The sequence below is a fragment of the Pundamilia nyererei genome, unplaced genomic scaffold (assembly GCF_000239375.1).
Source record: "Pundamilia nyererei isolate P.nyererei 1_Seehausen unplaced genomic scaffold, PunNye1.0 scaffold00283, whole genome shotgun sequence".
Lineage (NCBI taxonomy): Eukaryota > Metazoa > Chordata > Actinopteri > Cichliformes > Cichlidae > Pundamilia > Pundamilia nyererei.
Genome location: NW_005187684.1, coordinates 251,954 through 266,531, shown reverse-complemented (window position 1 = coordinate 266,531; position 14,578 = coordinate 251,954). Strand labels below are relative to the sequence as shown.

The following is a 14,578-nucleotide window of genomic DNA, read 5'->3' as shown; positions in this document are numbered from 1 at the left end:
AATAATGGTATGTCAAGTTCTTCCCGTACAGAGCCACTGGTTTCGCAGTCAACCGGTTTAGATTGTGTGCATCTTTGAGTGTGTGTGTCTGCATGGCAGCTAGAGAACAGTAATGCATTATCCCAGATTCACCCATGCACTATATATAGCAGCTGCTCCAAAGCTCCAGTCTCATCCATGTCCGTGGGTTCTGCTCGTGTGTGTGTGTGTGCATGCATTAGCATGTGTGTGTGAGAGAGTTTATATCTCTATCCACCAGCAGTCTTTATCTTTCTTTCAGCTGCGGGCCATTCAGCAACCCCGAACACACACACACACATACACACACACACACACACACACGTTTCCCTTCTTCCCACAGGCTAGTTTCTCTCTAATGTGCAGCCATTGTTTAATCAATCAGTGGAGTCTGTCTCATGTTTTATTGCTGTATCGCTTGTGTTCGCTCTTCTTCTCAACCTCAAGTCAACTCTCCTCTCCACTGTACTGCATGCAGACACATACATGTATACACTTTCAGTCTATTCTCTCTCTGATATCATTAGATTGCCTTTAGCGGGTAGTAAAGCTCCAACAGTGCTGTGTAGGGAGTTGACTAGCTCAAGGAGTTGAGTGGCCAAACTGAAGCTCAGACACTGCTGACAACTTAAAAATTGATGGACATTCTGAGTGTGTGTGTGTGTGTGTGCATGTCTTTTTAATGGCAAAGCTACCACATGCTTTGCTGCAGAGAGAGAAATGGAAATTGGAGGGCAATGTTTTGTTGTTTAAAAGCAATGTGGAGGCTGCAGCTGTCACTCAGACGTTCATTTATTTATATATTTTTTGTTGCAGCCCCCTCTGTTTTCTCTGCCTCTCAGTTCACTCTTTGTTTTTCTCAAAATCAGCTCTTTTTTTGTCAATCTAATGTGAGGTTGTGTTAATAATTTTTGTTACAGTGTGAAACAAACAAGCCAACCAGAAGGATTTTTCTAGAACCAGACATGTGGGACGTGCAGTAGAATTAGATTTGCATATTTTTGGATGTTGTTCTTTCTTTTAGCTTTTTTTGTCATAATATTTCAGGATAAGGTATATTATGAACACTGGCTTAAGGTGCAGACTGTCAATTTTAATTTGAGGGTTTAGCAACAGTAGTGCACTCACAGGTGAGGAATTGTAGCTATTGTTAAACAGAGTACCCTTTTTTTTCATTTGCTCAAATGAAATTGGATAAATTCTCATAGATTTGTCATTCATTTTTTGTGTCAACAATCCTTTAAATTACATTCAATAACTGCTAGAAGTTGTGAATCTACAGACATTATCATGAGAAAAATACTTTCTGAGCCTCATATGGCATAAAATTCAAAGTGTCCAACATCTTTTACAACATCTTACAACGTACGAGGCTTTAGCACTGTGCAATCTAATTTGGCATTCATTTTTTATGCAATATTTGTGAGACAGGGTTGAAAATATATGTGGAAACTCTTTAACACCCAGAGTTGTAAAAGATTGTCTTTCAGCAACTTTACAGGGAAACCCTTGAACTGGTTTTGTGTTTGGCATTCTCAAACATTCAAAATAAGGTCAAATGTAATTTTATCCAACTCCTGCACGAGTCTGATCTCACTTCACATCATTTGAGCAACACTTTAAATGCTTCATACCAAGTCAGTTCTGGTTTCAGCAGCAGTTTATCAGGTCCTCAGTAAATGTCTGAGTGCACTGTCTGAGTGCTAGCCCACAAGTAGGGATAAGAGCCTGTAAGTGTGGTAGTGATAGCGGCATACTGTATACAGCGTTTTTCAGCTGAAGCTTGTAAAAAGAGCTCCAGTGATGTTGATTTCTTCATTTCCTCCTGCACTTGTAGTGTAATTCAAACACCCAGCAGACTGTTTTATTTTTAATTTCATTTTAGATAAAAAAAAAAGCCAACAGCCACATGAAACCTGGAGTAAGTCTATGCGGATGTGAGGAGGTGGAGTGGGCAGGGCTAGAAGACAGAGCGTGATATTACTTTGAGCAGAGGGCTGTAGCCTGAGTCTTGGCCTTTTAGAGCCCACTGAGAATTGATTAGCTCTCAATCTACCTCAATGAATATGGACACAGAGAAAAAATAGTGCGGAGGTAGGCTTTGTACTTACCCACTGCACTGTACTTTAAAGCACTTGTTTGGCACCTGAGGGCAGTTCGCAGTAAGAATAAAATGGATCTCAGCTGATTATTCAGCTGAAATTTATACTCCGGCAGTATTGGCTCTGCTGTGGTGTAAAAGCCTTCTCAAGTCTTTGCAATGGAGCGTAAGATAAGTAATATTAGAGTGGAGGCTAAATCACGTTACAGTGCCCAGTGTATTATCTGTATAATTTTATAGGCCATATTCTTTATGCAAAGATATAAATCACCTGAATATGTGTCCCCTGAGAAAAAGTTTGGTATCGTCAGCTGCAAATGACAGCTGGATAAACTGATACCCCATGTGTATGTGTGCTTGTGTGTGTGTGTGTGTGTGTGTGTGTGTGTGTGTGTGTGTGTGTGTGTGTGCATGTGTGTGAGACTCATCCTCCCAGTCTTTCTCCCTTAGGGACAAGCAATAGACTGATAATTCATGCAGACGTGATATTTTCATTCACTTGTCACATGTAGACTTCATCACTACGATTGTCAGTTAATGGAAACAGTCACTGCTGCCCGTCTTAAGAGACTGCCAAGTTTCTGTGAATGAGCTGATCACAAAGTAATTAGTATTGATTTATAAAATGAAATCACTTCTGACCTCACATCAAATCACCCCAGGTATTAAGGGTAATTTCCCTGCTAATCCACAAAGGAGAAAAGAGCAGTTATTCAAAAGGCATAATTATCAGTAGATGGTGAGATAACTCAAGCAGCTCAAAAGACGATTAAACTGCATGATGTTTTCTGTATGCTAGCTGTTAATGTTTATTCCATACACATTTGAGGGACTTTTTTATGCATTGTAAAAAGCTTAATTTACATATATAATAGTAAGAGAAATATTTGTGCCTGTTTTAGATTAATGGTATGAGCCTTAAGTCCATATTTCCTGTGTTACGAAGGTAGTTCTTGCACCAGGTTTGATCACCACGGTGATTGTGTTTAACACGTGACCTGGTCCGGTGCATGTTATGTTCAGTTTTGGTTTAAAATTGGCCCGATCTGCCATGTTTTCACTGCATATTTTATTTGGTGTCATATACAAATTTTTTCTGAAGTAATACATTTTACATGTGCAACTTATTTAGCTCAGCTAAAAAGTTACAGCAGCACAAACGCTGCATGTGTTGAGCTGGTGGTTCTTGATTCTAGTACTGCTAAGTCTCTTTTACACTTGTTTGAATTGCAGCTCATAAATCGATCAGTTACATTTGTAGGCTGTTTATCACCAAGAATATTCAGTCAGTGAAATTTATTTCACATTTATCTGGCAACAACACAGAGTGATTTAGACTATGGAAGTGCCAGAAGAGAACACACTAGCCACCTGTATTGTTTAAGTTATATAATTTAAAGTGGCAAAGGTCAAATGTGCAGAAATCACACTGAGAGCACCAAGAGTGCAGCGAGCAGTAAAAGAAACACAGCTTAAGACAATTAAATTTGGTTTTCCGATCAACTGATCATAAATTCACAACATAAAGAGTCATCTGCACCATTACTCTTGTGACTTTCAGCACCAGTGTTGCATTTGACTGTTAGATTTTTCATAATCTTTATAAATCTCTATCAGCAGTCCCTCTGATAAGGTCTCTGATTAGAGTAGGCGTAGTTCAATTGATCCATTTTGTGCAGAAGAAGAGTCAAATTGCATCAAACGCCTCGTTTTATGTGAGAGTACCCCGAGCTTGAAGCGGAAAAATCCGAGCTAACAAAGAAAGCTGATCATGCCTGGCTTCTCTGAAGGAGCTTTAAGGTTTTGACGAGCCAGCTAACACAAAGAAGTCCTGCTATGTTGAATTTCCTTTGTAGCATGCCTCTCTAGTCTTCGGCATAATATCTCTTACCTGCCTGTGTGACACCAGTTAATGGGACTGTCAGGTTTTTTAATGATCTGTGGTTTCTTTTATAAATCTTTTGCTATTCTTTCTTTGTGCTTTCTCAAGTTTTTTTTCCCAATCTTCATCTGTCTTTTGGTCTGTGTGAGTTTATTCTCAGTCTGCCTTTCAGGTTACTTGCTTTTTTTATTTTGAAGGTTGGCTCCTTTTTCCCATTTTTACTTCCCGCCGTTGTTCTTTTCCCCACTCTCATTAGTGTCGGAGTTCACCTGTTGCTCTCCTTCATGTTGTTTGTTTTCTTCTGCTGCCTCCTGATTTTTTTTTTTGGATCGTTCCTGCTTGATTTTTGGATCGTATTAGTTCAGTGGGCTTTCTTCTCTCATTGCGCAGCACCTTTATTGTTAAGTCCTTTTAAAGTTCCTTGGTTTGTTTGTTTGTTTGTTTGTTTTTTCCCCATCCATCTGCTGTTTCCTGTTGTCTGCATACTGGGTCCTCCTGTGAGAAATAATAAACAAATTGTGACAGAGACACAATGGAGATATTCTCTGCTACAGCGAATCAAAATGATAATCCTATTATCAGAGGATGACTGCAGTCATTTATGAGCCAACTTACACAAGTGATGTTAATCCAATTCTTTTTATTTTTAACTCAGTGTAACACAATTGTTTTTAGTACATTTATTGTTAAAATATATCACAATGCAAACGCTCACATATCACATTAGTCCCTAGCAGATTTTCTTGGAAATGCACGCACAGTTCACGAGTCCAAGACTGTCCCTTTGCATGATTAATACTTTTAACACGAGGAGAAAAATTAGTTGATTGTCCAGTTCAGCATATTCTTCTGTCTTACATACAATTATTTATTCATTTGTTCAAATTTAGAGGAAGCTACATGATAGAGATGTTGCTAGTTTTTTTTTTTAAGTAGGTTTCTAACAGAGGGTAAAGTCCACAAAACATATATTACACTGAATTTTTCGAACTTTTTAATTATCCTGGCAGTAAAGAAATAAAGGCGTCAGCTGTTGTCCTGCTGTGGCTCATGTCAGCATGGCATCACCTCAAGTGTTCTTTCAAGTTACTATGGTGACAATTGCCATGGAGGCTGGATACTTTAGGGACAGTTGTCATGGATACAGGTTGAGTTGATGTCAGTCTACATGGAGCCAGCATGTTAGGACAAAAGCTTGGCCCGTTATGTTTTGTGTTCGCAGGCAGATAGAACCAAGGAGTGTGGGCCCTGTTTGGTTTCATACTTTTCTGTGGTCTCTTTGGCAAAACTCGATTTAAAGAGTAAGGCCCCAATTTTGTGAACAACAACAAAGATGCACCCGTCCAAGTATTACAAGCAGGGGGGGAAACTGTAAGAGAGAACTTTGCAGAAGGTCTGCCTTCATGTTTGTTGCTAAACTCTTTTTCAGATTCCCCGGTGACGACTGCAACTACCATGCAGTCCACAGGGATAACCCAAAATGTGTTGAAATGCCTCAAATCCAGGATTCTTTGAACTATTCATCTTGTTTTCTATTTTTCCTGAAAGCCTTTATGGCACTATCAGAGTCAGAAGTGGTTCCAGAAAACTATTTTAATTGGCTTTCTGTCCAGCAGGTGGAGATAAGTAACATCCTCTCCCATGAGGTGTGTGTGTGTGTGTGTGTGTGTGTGTGTGTGTGTGTGTGTGTGTGTGTGTGTGTGTGTGGTAGCTGATAAGCGCTGAAGCAGACAACCGAAATAAGAGGAGTGTTTCGTCATATCTCCTGACCATACATGCTTTGTTTAATGAGCCACTCTCTTTAGCTTTCAGGCTTTTATTGAGCCAGCCAACACAACTCTGTAGGAGCAGATTCATACATGTAGTTTTTCCTGCAGTTAAAATCTTGTTAGGGCAGATTTTTAAATGATCTGCTCAAGAAATTGTTTCCATCCGACTCCTCCTCCCCATCTTTTCTCCTCTGTGCCTTTTTTCTCTCTCGTGTTCTCCTCTTTCATCTATGCTCCATTGTCTTCTTCCACCCCCAAACCTTTGCTGCCTTTCCCCACACCTGATCCTGTTCATCCTCTCTTTTCTTCATGAAGATTAAGGTGAAGCGGATCACGGGGGAGCGGGAGGCATTTTGGTCTGTGCACAATAATGCCTGAACAGGGTGAGGAGAGTAGAGAGAGAGGTGGAAGATTGATGAAGAAGAATGGGGAGACAAGAAAGGGAAGGGAACAAGGAAGAAAGCTTAAGAGATGGAATGAGGAGAATGGGTGTGGTGAGAGTGTGACAAGAAGTGTAGATGTGTGAATGAATGGGGGGAAAAATGAAGGTTGTAAAACAGGGGTCTCAAACTTAAATGAGCTGTGGGCAACTGCTGGCACTGTCATCTCATTGGAGGGCCGCTTTAGTGTTCAAGTAGTACAAAAAAAACCCCCACCCACAAATATTTCCAAAAATGTAGTGTTTTGTTTTTGAAAAAAATCTAATATTGCATAACTAGACAAAACCGCAAACATGAATGCATTTTATTCTCACTCTTACCTAACTGAAGCCTTTCAGTGAACTACCAAATAAACAAATTGAGACTCTCTTTCTAGTATTTAACTAAATAAAATGCAGACATAAGTGAACACATTAGTTTTTGACTTCTAGTGAAACTTGCTTTCTTTACAAATAACTCTCTCGCTGAACTAACAGCCAATCCCTCAACATGTTTGTACTCTCTGCTCATATTGCCTTCATTTTAAAACATGTTTTGCTTTTCAAAGAACTTATTTTCACATTGCACTGAACAACAAACAAAACCTCCCTAACAAAAAAAGTAACTTCAAGGGCCAAATTGCATTATATTTCCTCACGTCAATTCACAGGTCACAAGGACGGTTGACGTGTGCTGGAAGTGGCCCCCGGGCCACGTGTTTGAGACCCCTGTTGTAAAACATGCCATGTGGCTCGCTGTGTACGTATGAGAGCATTCTTGGTGGTTTGTGCAGCATTCGTGCCTTATTCATAAGGATTTAATGTGGGTTTATGATGAAAATATTAATACACAGTACAATAATGTTGAAAGGTAGAAGTGGAGTGTTTCGTTGAAGCGGAGCCTATGGTCTTGAACTTTTAGCCTTGTGTAATTTTCTGTTCTGTGAAGCTTTAAAAACGGGCAAATGACCGTAAAAGGTTTTCAGCCAAGTCAAAAATATAACTGAATATATGAATAAATAATTGCTTTGTGAAATAATTACATAAAATTAAAGTTTAATTTTAAAACCACTTAGTTGGTTCATTTAGAAAAAATTGTTTTCTAGTCCAATTTCCAACTGCTGACATACCATACGTCTAATAAATTATTTTAATTGACCAAACTAAATTTAGAAATACAGCATGCTGGTAGTAAAGTGAAGAAAATTAATAAAACTTGTGAATTTGGAGGTAAAGCTAAAATTCTTAATTCATGTTCTTAGATTTACTACTAAATGAAAGGACTTGCTGGTTTTTAATCCATTCTTTTGAACACATAATGACAACAGCTGAGTTTGGTTGTGCTGGAGATAGCTTCCTGTTAAAAGGGAGTTCCTCTTCCCCACCATTGCCAAGTGCTTGTTCATAAGGGAAAGCATTTTGACACCTGTATATGAGCTACAGAGCCTCTGCTAATAGCATTAAGTGAAGGGGATATAGATGTTGGTTGTGGGGTCATGGCACTTAGCTGCCTTAAGCACTCTAAAGCTGACACATTTCCTTCAAATAAAGAACTGCACTTCTAAAGGTTTAGCTACAGAAATACCACACAGAGACCTTGTGCTGCTTCTCTTTTCTCCTCAATGTTCTGATGAGAGAGTATTGATACCGGATACAAACCTTTTCATGTTGACCTGACTCTCAAAACTAACGTCTAGTACCATCAGAAACATCATCAGGGAAAAAAAACAGGCCTAGCAGAGCAATCTCAGCTGCAGAGCTTTTCCCCACTATTCTTGATCTAAATAATTGAAAAGAAGGGAAAGGTCCTTCCAGTTTTCTGCTCCCTTTTATTATAGAGTTGAGCTTAAGTGAAACTAGAAGCAAACTTACACTCTTATTTATTATAAAAAACTGAATTATTTAGTAAATGTTTAAACATGTTTGCTGCATTTCTTTAGCCCAGACTGAAATGTTATGGGAAACTAATGAATGCATCGTCATTAAGGTTGATATAGTCTACTCTAAGCATCCTGAAGGATAACACCTAGATGGATTGGCACCAATTTTTTGTGTATAGCCTAAGTTTTAATTTCACAATAAGATGAATTCCATAAAATATGTTACATATATTCAACTCACACCAGTCATCACTCATCCTAATTATAAATCTTAAATATATAACAGCCCCCCTACAAAAACAACTCTTTCTCTCCAAGGATGAAGGGAGAGATAGAGTCAGACTCAGAGTGGGGCTGTACCTCAAACCTAAAATCAGTAATCAGTTGGTGAATCCTTTGGCTGGAAAAAGGTGGCAAGTAATACAAGGCCCTCAGCCTCCGTAGTTTCAAGTTTTACTAAATGCACTGAAAACATTTTTTAAGTTGTGATTCCTTTTATGGACAAAAAACGAGGATAAAGTAGGCTATCCAGTAAAAGAAATGTTTTAATCTTAATCTTCAAAGAAAGGGTGTCTGCCTCCCAAACCCAAATTTGGAGTTGGTTCCACAGAGGAGCACCCTGAGAGCTGCAGGCATTGCCTCCAGTTTTACTTTTGGTAACTCTTGGAGCTACAAAGCAAGCCTGCAGTCTAAGAATAAAGAGCTCTGCTGCAATTTTCTGGTGCTATGAGGTCATGAAGGGCTTTGAATGTGTCCAGTCAAAAGAAGTTAGCTTTCTTTCAAGCTCCTGTGAGCAGTCACACTGCAACATTTTGTATCAGCTGCAGGCTACAATACTGGGACATCCTGATAATGAAGAATTACAATAGTCCAGCCTTCAAGTAAGACATCTGAGGGTTCGTTTTCCATCCTTAATGTTCCCAGTGTGATGAACTATACCAACATGATCAAATTTTTTTTAAATATTTTGTTTCCTGACCATTGTCCCTGCCAAATTTACATCGCTCAGTGGAACATTGTTTATCTATTTTCTGATGTTCAGATTCTAACATGTTCAGTATGGTAGCACAGTTGTGAGCATGTTGGCATTTAGCTCATGGCACAGCTGTGCCTCGGTGTAGTTTCAGAGAAATCTTGGCATGGATGGACTATTTTTTTAGATGCCAACGTTCACATTTTGGACAGAGAGGACAGATGGTTTGAAAGAGGAGTGAAAGAAGGCAATTAGGTCCACTGTGAGCGACCATCTTTGAACAGAGGTGGTGGTTTACGACACCAACTGTCTGCCATCTATAATCCAGTTTTGAGATCCCTTCCCAGACGCCTTAACGCCCACTCACATCCTGGGCCATCTGACCTCAGGAAATCACATGATGTTTCACAATGAGCTCACCCGAAACCCTGGCTGATTGTGACCCACACCCGCTTTCACACCTTGGCTCATGTGATTAGGTAGAGGATCATCGGGGGGTCCTTTGTCCCTCTTTGGGGGGAAACTCTCACTGGGTTTAAATCTGGGACTCTCCACCATTTGACCCTTAGAACTGAAGAAGCTTCTCGGATGAGAGGTGAAACGTCTTCAAGCAACTCAAAGAAGTCCAGACGCTTTTCTTTCCAAGCTCCTTAGACTACGATGACCAGGATGACTGAGAACCTTCACAGACATACAGCTCTTTGTCTTACAGTCTTTATTTTATGAAATAAATAATATATACAATATATTTCTTAACAATAGTATCCTGCTGTGTTTTATTGTACTTACACACAGCTAACAAAGTGCCAGTTGGTTTTGAACTTTCAGACTCTGCATCCCTTTCATTTTCATCACTAAAAGCAGCTTCTACAGTAGTAGCCATAGTTCACTCCATCACCCATTTTTCTACCAAACAATACTGTAGATGGAATAATTCCTTGCCTTGAGGCAACTTCAGATGGATCAAATCAGCTGCTGTGTTATTGTATTAGCTTTATATATGTGTTTTTATATGTACCTGTACCTGCCTGTCTCCTGTCAAAGTGCTGCAGGTCTCTACAAAGTGGAGGTGGACATGTGACTGACAAATCTACAAAGTGTGCTGCTGACTGAATAGGATGTGAATAATTTGTGTGTGAGATTGTGAGTGTATGTAAGAGAGGGAGGGAGAGGCAGAACTGGCAGTGTGTGTGTGTGTGTGTTGTTTTGTCGGTATGTTGACTGATGAGGTTACACCCAATGCATGAATAATGCAGAGGACTGTGGGAGTGGGAAAAGGAGAGGAAAAAATGGAGAGATGGATGGATAATTGGGTGAAAGGAGTAGGGAGTGACATCGAACCCCACTCAGTGATTTAATCCAGATTTGACTGAATGAGAAATTAAAACACACAAATGAAACAGAAAGCTCAACACAGCACGCGGTGCATTCCTCTTGTCGCTCCATCCCTTTTATTCCCTTCTCTTCTGCATCTCTTTTTTCCCATCCCCCTTCCTATCCTCCTCCTGTTTCTCCCCGCCTTCGACCTCCATCCTCCTCCTCGCCTTCATTTTTTCCCATTTCTCTCTCTCTCTGTGGGCCTGTGATGCTGGCATGCTATCTGAAGAGTGTGTATGATTCTGATGCCTGTTTGTGAGCTTGCCTTCTGTTTAGAAACAAACTCAGGCATGCTGCCTCCTGTTAACCACTTCCACACTTCCAGAAGTCACTTCCACCAGTCAGATCTCTCCAATAGACCAAATGTTGATGTATTATCTTTTGCTTTTTATAGCTTTCCTCAGTCCTGACTGCAAAAACAAATATGTCATGGTTATGTGTCTATGTTTTAATTAATACGGATAATTGTAATGGTGTACAAGTTTCCCTGTAAGTTTCTGGTTGTGGAAAAATGATCAGTTTCTGGTGAGATCTGGTCATTGACTTGCAGCTACATTCTCTTTAGATCTGCTTTCCATTGCTCACATGTAGTTAAATAAAGGAAAACTACTTACTGCCTTAAAAAATGGTGCCTCAATGATTTGAGTGACATTTAACCGCCAAAAAATATATATTTTTAACTGGAACAAATGCATCAAAAATTGTGATAAAAAATAAACAGTAATTATGGGGACCATTGGGTTTTCTCTCTTGGTTGTCCACTGTTTTGCTGGAGCGGCGCCACTATGGCTGTTTTACCTCATTTGGGAATGACAGTGCGCCTGGCAGTGTCCACAAAATGCCTTACACACTGGCTTTTTACCCATCTGCCGGCCAACTTCCTGTCCCTCTGAAACAGCTCTTAGTTTTCAAAGCTCTGTAAAAAATTCAGCTGAGGCTTCCCATGTGTTGGTTTCAAGGTTTGTTCGTGCTCATGTGTCCACTGAGTCTCTGCTGCTGAAAAAAACAAAAAACAAAAACAGTGTGATGTGCCAAGAACTACAGTTCCTCCAAAGGCCACTAGAGTCAGGCTCCAAATCAAGTCAACCCCATAGATTGTCATAGACTGTTAAAATGCCCATCTTCATTGATAAAATCACCATGCTTATAACCTGGTTACAACAATAATTACAATTTTTACAGCTAATTTCACAACATGGTTCCTATATAGCCTAATCTTTGTGATACTGGTGCATTTTAAGTATTTCTAATAGAATTATCTGCCGTGTGGTGCAAACTGTCCAAGAAGTTTATAATCTTGTTTCAGTGGGTCAGACTCAAGTATTTTAATGATTATATTGCTTAGTGTCAGTTAGCAGGGTCTGATGCTACATGCTTCAGTCAATGGGTGCAGCTTGCTTACTAAGCTTGCTAGCCTTAGCTCAAAACCTAGCACTCGCTTGTCACTTCTGGCTTGAAAACAAAAAAGGTCGCCTTAAAGCTGAAAGGCCACAAAATGTGGCAAAGCCATTGAATTATATTATGGTGACTACACCCATCTTTTATATACAGTCTATGGTTTACATAGGTGAGATTGTTCACATCCTTAAATTCTGAATAGCACCAAATCACAACAACAGTTGCCTCAAGGCACTTTATATTGTTTGGTAAAGAGCCTACATTAATAGAGAGAAAATCCCAACAATTAAATGAGCCCTTATGAACCAGCACTTTGGGAAAGTGGGAAGAAAAAACTGCCTTTTAACGAGAAAAAACTTCCAGCAGAAGCAGGCTCAGAGAGTAAGAGCTGTGTGCTGTCGACCGGTTGGGGGTGAGAGGAGGGATACAGGACAGACGACACACTGTGACAGAGAGCTACATCCTCAGGTGAATCCCTGCTTGCAATTCCACTTAGAGACTTAAGTTTAAAGGAATTGGTAACCTCTTCTAAAACCCTTTTAAAATACATTTTTATAGCCTTGTGTTGATGTGATTCTGTTCTGGTTATTTTCTGTTACTTGCTTATTGCGTATCACTAGTCTTAATATCCTTTGTAGAGGAAAAGTATAGGTTTTTTTTTTCAATCTCTATATTGTGTTTTTCAATTTCCATACTTTGCATATTACTAACCCAGGAGAGTCCTGAGAGGAGGACTGTGTATACAGAATATTTCAGACTGCTTGGGAGCCTGCAATGTCCATATCTGACTGCCGTATTGCAGTATGATCACCACACCAGCCCTGAGATTTTATCCACACCTTTTTTGTTCAGCCTTGAACAAAAAGTAGAGGCTTTTCCAATCTGACTACTGAGCTCCATCTCCAGAAACAGGGTGTCAGTGAGGACTGTCCCAAAGCATTTGAATTTATGGATGGTAGTTTGTGGAGGGGACTATCAACACCTTGGCCCACAATATTTATTTTTTTAGGTACATGGTTAAGCCAAAGTGACTGTAGAGAGTCAGTCCATCAGTTTATTTGAGACTGCGTTCACGGTGTGTGGGAACTACAGCTAAAGAGAAAGTCTCATACGATAACAGCCTTCCCCTTTATGCCAAAATGCTCATTCATATAATCTAATAATTCCTATAGGTGCATGATCACATAAATTATGATTAATACTGATTTATTGTGGCTTTCTCAAAAGTATCTTGTATCATCTTTGTTTAACCCTTCAAGACCGGTCGGAGCGGGCAAGCTCCGTTTTGAGTAACTATTTTTAAAATTCCGGTAGAACTGCAACCACATAAGCTAGTGCAGTCATTTTTTTTGCATATCGTTAGCTTCATAGCATAAGTGCCTAAGTCATTTTTTGGTCAAATTGAGATTTTTGCCTAACTTTACTCCCCTACCACTGCTGCATCATCCTGTCCGTCTGCCTATGTCATCACAAAAAAATGACTTAGGCACTTATGCTATGAAGCTAACGATATGAAACCGGAGGACTTGTACTCACATTTTTCCATCAGCTTGTCCTAAATCACGGTTTCCTTCCACATAGGGCATTGCAAATATTTCGTAAAAAGCATTTGCAGCAACAAAAACATAATATTCCAGAAACACGGTTTGCCGATCTGATCAGCTGTTCATAACACTTTCTACGTTGGAATAGACATCAGCGCATGTCCGCCATTACCTGCTCAAAACCGCGGAAAATGTAGTTTCAAAAGCATAAAGTCGTGTTTGACTTTATGCTTTTCTGTATAGTTTCAAATTGCACTGCTGGAAATAGTTTATTTTGATGCACATTTTTTGCAAATTTGCATTATAATATTTTTTTTCGGTTTTCCTGCAGTATATAAAAATTGGTGTATCTCAAAAATAAAACTATGAAGACACTCAAAATACATTTCCTGTGGTGGGAAGCTGTTTTGTGCAACTTCTTTGTATTTACAGTTTTGAAGGATAAACCTCATAAATTTCTCTAACTAGAAATATATGTAAAAAACAATTATCAATTTTTTTTGTAGTTTATTGTACTTTATTGCAATTTATGCAGTTACTATGGAGTTCATGGATACATATTATTACAATTTGGGATATAACGGTTGTATTGATGTATGGCAACTTGAAATGCTCCCAAAAATGGCACTACAGCATGTAAAAATATAAAGTTAAGCTCTGGTGGACTTGGCTCTATGGTAGGTCTTAAATGGTTAAACAATCCGTAAAGATAAATTCTTTAGCACCCACAACTGTGCTTTAAAAGCAAGGCTCCTAAACCAGGGGTCTAATTTGCATATTGAACCAAATACAAACACGGAAAGAACACAAGTCAAACATTTGAAGACTGTAACTCTCTCTTTTTTTTCCTTTGGTGAGTGGCTGTGCAATGGCCACAAAATCCCACTGAGAGAGTAGATTATGGCGGTGCACCCTGTGTGTATGTGTCCACCCTCAGTTTAGTGTCATGCTAATGGCCTGGTAGATGTTTTCAGTGGAGGAGAAGCGGGTGGTCAGCCATCCGAGTCTACCATTAGTGCTCAGTCTCACACACTCGCGTGCACACAGTGTACACACTCAGCTGAGCTTTCTGTGGTCAGCTAGCAGTGCAGCTGGGATGTCTTAATAAGAAGATGGTCACTGGGAGTAAAAAAAAAAGGAAAGTGGAGAGTAATAACCAAGGAAAACAGGCTGAGCTGTGTGTGTGTGTGTGTGTGTGTGTGTGTGTGTGTGTGTGTG

General features: G+C 39.6%; 1 protein-coding gene across 1 annotated transcript in view; it reads left to right on the top strand.

The window, feature by feature from the left end:
* necab2 (N-terminal EF-hand calcium binding protein 2) overlaps positions 1–14,578 on the top strand; it is a 131,719-nt gene that overhangs the window by 42,515 nt on the left and 74,626 nt on the right. The window lies entirely within an intron of this gene.